The sequence below is a fragment of the Spea bombifrons genome, chromosome 9, assembly GCF_027358695.1.
Source record: "Spea bombifrons isolate aSpeBom1 chromosome 9, aSpeBom1.2.pri, whole genome shotgun sequence".
Lineage (NCBI taxonomy): Eukaryota > Metazoa > Chordata > Amphibia > Anura > Pelobatidae > Spea > Spea bombifrons.
Genome location: NC_071095.1, coordinates 15534978 through 15539977, shown reverse-complemented (window position 1 = coordinate 15539977; position 5000 = coordinate 15534978). Strand labels below are relative to the sequence as shown.

At 49.6% G+C, this 5000-nt stretch overlaps 10 non-coding genes and 4 pseudogenes across 10 annotated transcripts; all 14 read left to right on the top strand.

Moving 5' to 3' along the window:
* Positions 1–211: 211 nt before the first annotated feature.
* Positions 212–330, top strand: LOC128464357 (5S ribosomal RNA). The gene has a single exon (XR_008344197.1). It is a non-coding gene; the product is annotated as a 5S ribosomal RNA (ribosomal RNA).
* A 239-nt stretch (positions 331–569) lies between these two features.
* LOC128465883 (5S ribosomal RNA) lies at positions 570–688 on the top strand. The gene has a single exon (XR_008345370.1). It is a non-coding gene; the product is annotated as a 5S ribosomal RNA (ribosomal RNA).
* A 296-nt stretch (positions 689–984) lies between these two features.
* Positions 985–1093, top strand: LOC128465627 (uncharacterized; annotated as a pseudogene).
* Positions 1094–1353: 260 nt separating this feature from the next.
* LOC128464470 (5S ribosomal RNA) lies at positions 1354–1472 on the top strand. Its single transcript, XR_008344303.1, has one exon. It is a non-coding gene; the product is annotated as a 5S ribosomal RNA (ribosomal RNA).
* A 227-nt stretch (positions 1473–1699) lies between these two features.
* LOC128465682 (uncharacterized) lies at positions 1700–1818 on the top strand (annotated as a pseudogene).
* A 209-nt stretch (positions 1819–2027) lies between these two features.
* Positions 2028–2146, top strand: LOC128462859 (5S ribosomal RNA). The gene has a single exon (XR_008342785.1). It is a non-coding gene; the product is annotated as a 5S ribosomal RNA (ribosomal RNA).
* A 182-nt stretch (positions 2147–2328) lies between these two features.
* Positions 2329–2447, top strand: LOC128466810 (5S ribosomal RNA). Its single transcript, XR_008345586.1, has one exon. It is a non-coding gene; the product is annotated as a 5S ribosomal RNA (ribosomal RNA).
* A 296-nt stretch (positions 2448–2743) lies between these two features.
* LOC128465626 (uncharacterized) lies at positions 2744–2852 on the top strand (annotated as a pseudogene).
* Positions 2853–3091: 239 nt separating this feature from the next.
* LOC128464468 (5S ribosomal RNA) lies at positions 3092–3210 on the top strand. The gene has a single exon (XR_008344301.1). It is a non-coding gene; the product is annotated as a 5S ribosomal RNA (ribosomal RNA).
* A 221-nt stretch (positions 3211–3431) lies between these two features.
* Positions 3432–3550, top strand: LOC128465680 (uncharacterized; annotated as a pseudogene).
* Positions 3551–3756: 206 nt separating this feature from the next.
* Positions 3757–3875, top strand: LOC128462858 (5S ribosomal RNA). The gene has a single exon (XR_008342784.1). It is a non-coding gene; the product is annotated as a 5S ribosomal RNA (ribosomal RNA).
* A 182-nt stretch (positions 3876–4057) lies between these two features.
* Positions 4058–4176, top strand: LOC128466808 (5S ribosomal RNA). Its single transcript, XR_008345584.1, has one exon. It is a non-coding gene; the product is annotated as a 5S ribosomal RNA (ribosomal RNA).
* Positions 4177–4442: 266 nt separating this feature from the next.
* On the top strand, positions 4443–4561 carry LOC128463029 (5S ribosomal RNA). Its single transcript, XR_008342945.1, has one exon. It is a non-coding gene; the product is annotated as a 5S ribosomal RNA (ribosomal RNA).
* Positions 4562–4812: 251 nt separating this feature from the next.
* On the top strand, positions 4813–4931 carry LOC128465226 (5S ribosomal RNA). Its single transcript, XR_008345015.1, has one exon. It is a non-coding gene; the product is annotated as a 5S ribosomal RNA (ribosomal RNA).
* The last annotated feature ends 69 nt before the right edge of the window (positions 4932–5000 follow it).

Here is a 5000-nt window from a genome sequence, read left to right as displayed (position 1 = left end):
GGGAGAGCTTTTTGCCATGTGTTTCTTGCTCATCATCAAAGCTTTAAACCCTTATTTGAACCTTCTCACCTTCTCTGTCCTGTCCCAGGGCTTATAATTCTTTCTGTCTGACGACAAGCAGCAGCAGCAGCAGCAGCAGCAGCAGCAGCAGCAGCAGCAGCAGCAGCAGCAGCAGCAACAGAATAAGAGAAGTAAAATAAAAAACTTTCACACCTGCGGCCATACCACCCTGAAAGCGCCCGATCTCATCTGATCTCGGAAGCTAAGCAGGGTTGGGCCTGGTTAGTACCTGGATGGGAGACCGCCTGGGAATACCAGGTGTTGTAGGCTTTTAATTTTTTCTCACAGTCCGGGGAGAGCTTTTTGCCATGTGTTTCTTGCTCATCATCAAAGCTTTAAACCCTTATTTGAACCTTCTCACCTTCTCTGTCCTGTCCCAGGGCTTATAATTCTTTCTGTCTGACGACAAGCAGCAGCAGCAGCAGCAGCAGCAGCAGCAGCAGCAGCAGCAGCAGCAGCAGCAGCAGCAGCAGCAACAGAATAAGAGAAGTAAAATAAAACACTTTCACACCTGCGGCCATACCACCCTGAAAGCGCCCGATCTCGTCCGATCTCGGAAGCTAAGCAGGGTTGGGCCTGGTTAGTACCTGGATGGGAGACCGCCTGGGAATACCAGGTGTTGTAGGCTTTTAATTTTTTCTCACAGTCCGGGGAGAGCTTTTTGCCATGTGTTTCTTGCTCATCATCAAAGCTTTAAACCCTTATTTGAACCTTCTCACCTTCTCTGTCCTGTCCCAGGGCTTATAATTCTTTCTGTCTGACGACAAGCAGCAGCAGCAGCAGCAGCAGCAGCAGCAGCAGCAGCAGCAGCAGCAGCAGCAGCAGCAGCAGCAGCAGCAGCAGCAGCAGCAGCAGCAGCAGCAGCAGCAGCAGCAGCAGCAGCAGCAGCAGCAGAATAAGAGAAGTAAAATAAAACACTTTCACACCTGCGGCCATACCACCCTGAAAGCGCCCGATCTCGGAAGCTAAGCAGGGTTGGGCCTGGTTAGTACCTGGATGGGAGACCGCCTGGGAATACCAGGTGTTGTAGGCTTTTAATTTTTTCTCACAGTCCGGGGAGAGCTTTTTGCCATGTGTTTCTTGCTCATCATCAAAGCTTTAAACCCTTATTTGAACCTTCTCACCTTCTCTGTCCTGTCCCAGGGCTTATAATTCTTTCTGTCTGACGACAAGCAGCAGCAGCAGCAGCAGCAGCAGCAGCAGCAGCAGCAGCAGCAGCAGCAGCAGCAGCAGCAGCAGCAGCAGCAGCAGCAGCAGCAGCAGAATAAGAGAAGTAAAATAAAAAACTTTCACACCTGCGGCCATACCACCCTGAAAGCGCCCGATCTCATCTGATCTCGGAAGCTAAGCAGGGTTGGGTCTGGTTAGTACCTGGATGGGAGACCGCCTGGTAATACCAGGTGTTGTAGGCTTTTAATTTTTTCTCACAGTCCGGGGAGAGCTTTTTGCCATGTGTTTCTTGCTCATCATCAAAGCTTTAAACCCTTATTTGAACCTTCTCACCTTCTCTGTCCTGTCCCAGGGCTTATAATTCTTTCTGTCTGACGACAAGCAGCAGCAGCAGCAGCAGCAGCAGCAGCAGCAGCAGCAGCAGCAGCAACAGCAACAGAATAAGAGAAGTAAAATAAAACACTTTCACACCTGCGGCCATACAACCTTGAAAGCGCCCGATCTCGTCTGATCTCGGAAGCTAAGCAGGGTTGGGCTTGGTTAGTACCTGGATGGGAGACTGCCTGGGAATACCAGGTGTTATAGGCTTTTAATTTTTTCTCACAGTCCGGGGAGAGCTTTTTGCCATGTGTTTCTTGCTCATCATCAAAGCTTTAAACCCTTATTTGAACCTTCTCACCTTCTCTGTCCTGTCCCAGGGCTTATAATTCTTTCTGTCTGACGACAAGCAGCAGCAGCAGCAGCAGCAGCAGCAGCAGCAGCAACAGAATAAGAGAAGTAAAATAAAACACTTTCACACCTGCGGCCATACCACCCTGAAAGCGCCCGATCTCGTCTGATCTCGGAAGCTAAGCAGGGTTGGGCCTGGTTAGTACCTGGATGGAAGACCGCCTGGGAATACCAGGTGTTGTAGGCTTTTAATTTTTTCTCACAGTCCGGGGAGAGCTTTTTGCCATGTGTTTCTTGCTCATCATCAAAGCTTTAAACCCTTATTTGAACCTTCTCACCTTCTCTGTCCTGTCCCAGGGCTTATAATTATTTCTGTCTGACGACAAGCAGCAGCAACAGAATAAGAGATGTAAAATAAAACACTTTCACACCTGCGGCCATACCACCCTGAAAGCGCCCGATCTCGTCTGATCTCGGAAGCTAAGCAGGGTTGGGCCTGGTTAGTACCTGGATGGGAGACCGCCTGGGAATACCAGGTGTTGTAGGCTTTTAATTTTTTCTCACAGTCCGGGGAGAGCTTTTTGCCATGTGTTTCTTGCTCATCATCAAAGCTTTAAACCCTTATTTGAACCTTCTCACCTTCTCTGTCCTGTCCCAGGGCTTATAATTCTTTCTGTCTGACGACAAGCAGCAGCAGCAGCAGCAGCAGCAGCAGCAGCAGCAGCAGCAGCAGCAGCAGCAGCAGCAGCAGCAGCAGCAGCAGCAGCAGCAGCAGCAGCAGCAGCAGCAGCAGCAGCAGCAGCAGCAGCAGCAGAATAAGAGAAGTAAAATAAAACACTTTCACACCTGCGGCCATACCACCCTGAAAGCGCCCGATCTCGGAAGCTAAGCAGGGTTGGGCCTGGTTAGTACCTGGATGGGAGACCGCCTGGGAATACCAGGTGTTGTAGGCTTTTAATTTTTTCTCACAGTCCGGGGAGAGCTTTTTGCCATGTGTTTCTTGCTCATCATCAAAGCTTTAAACCCTTATTTGAACCTTCTCACCTTCTCTGTCCTGTCCCAGGGCTTATAATTCTTTCTGTCTGACGACAAGCAGCAGCAGCAGCAGCAGCAGCAGCAGCAGCAGCAGCAGCAGCAGCAGCAGCAGCAGCAGCAGCAGCAGAATAAGAGAAGTAAAATAAAAAACTTTCACACCTGCGGCCATACCACCCTGAAAGCGCCCGATCTCATCTGATCTCGGAAGCTAAGCAGGGTTGGGTCTGGTTAGTACCTGGATGGGAGACCGCCTGGTAATACCAGGTGTTGTAGGCTTTTAATTTTTTCTCACAGTCCGGGGAGAGCTTTTTGCCATGTGTTTCTTGCTCATCATCAAAGCTTTAAACCCTTATTTGAACCTTCTCACCTTCTCTGTCCTGTCCCAGGGCTTATAATTCTTTCTGTCTGACGACAAGCAGCAGCAGCAGCAGCAGCAGCAGCAGCAGCAGCAGCAGCAACAGCAACAGAATAAGAGAAGTAAAATAAAACACTTTCACACCTGCGGCCATACAACCTTGAAAGCGCCCGATCTCGTCTGATCTCGGAAGCTAAGCAGGGTTGGGCTTGGTTAGTACCTGGATGGGAGACTGCCTGGGAATACCAGGTGTTATAGGCTTTTAATTTTTTCTCACAGTCCGGGGAGAGCTTTTTGCCATGTGTTTCTTGCTCATCATCAAAGCTTTAAACCCTTATTTGAACCTTCTCACCTTCTCTGTCCTGTCCCAGGGCTTATAATTCTTTCTGTCTGACGACAAGCAGCAGCAGCAGCAGCAGCAGCAGCAGCAGCAACAGAATAAGAGAAGTAAAATAAAACACTTTCACACCTGCGGCCATACCACCCTGAAAGCGCCCGATCTCGTCTGATCTCGGAAGCTAAGCAGGGTTGGGCCTGGTTAGTACCTGGATGGAAGACCGCCTGGGAATACCAGGTGTTGTAGGCTTTTAATTTTTTCTCACAGTCCGGGGAGAGCTTTTTGCCATGTGTTTCTTGCTCATCATCAAAGCTTTAAACCCTTATTTGAACCTTCTCACCTTCTCTGTCCTGTCCCAGGGCTTATAATTATTTCTGTCTGACGACAAGCAGCAGCAACAGAATAAGAGATGTAAAATAAAACACTTTCACACCTGCGGCCATACCACCCTGAAAGCGCCCGATCTCGTCTGATCTCGGAAGCTAAGCAGGGTTGGGCCTGGTTAGTACCTGGATGGGAGACCGCCTGGGAATACCAGGTGTTGTAGGCTTTTAATTTTTTCTCACAGTCCGGGGAGAGCTTTTTGCCATGTGTTTCTTGCTCATCATCAAAGCTTTAAACCCTTATTTGGACCTTCTCACCTTCTCTGTCCTGTCCCAGGGCTTATAATTCTTTCTGTCTGACGACAAGCAGCAGCAGCAGCAGCAGCAGCAGCAGCAGCAGCAGCAGCAGCAGCAGCAGCAGCAGCAGCAGCAGCAGCAGCAGCAGCAGCAGCAGCAGCAACAGAATAAGACAAGTAAAATAAAAAACTTTCACACCTGCGGCCATACCACCCTGAAAGCGCCCGATCACGTCTGATCTCGGAAGCTAAGCAGGGTTGGGCCTGGTTAGTACCTGGATGGGAGACCGCCAGGGAATACCAGGTGTTGTAGGCTTTTAATTTTTTCTCACAGTCCGGGGAGAGCTTTTTGCCATGTGTTTCTTGCTCATCATCAAAGCTTTAAACCCTTATTTGAACCTTCTCACCTTCTCTGTCCTGTCCCAGGGCTTATAATTCTTTCTGTCTGACGACAAGCAGCAGCAGCAGCAGCAGCAGCAGCAGCAGCAGCAGCAGCAGCAGCAGCAGCAGCAGCAGCAGCAGCAGCAGCAGCAACAGAATAAGAGAAGTAAAATTAAAAACTTTCACACCTGAGGCCATACCACCCTGAAAGCGCCCGATCACATCTGATCTCGGAAGCTAAGCAGGGTTGGGCCTGGTTAGTACCTGGATGGGAGACCGCCTGGGAATACAAGGTGTTGTAGGCTTTTAATTTTTTCTCACAGTCCGGGGAGAGCTTTTTGCCATGTGTTTCTTGCTCATCATCAAAGCTTTAA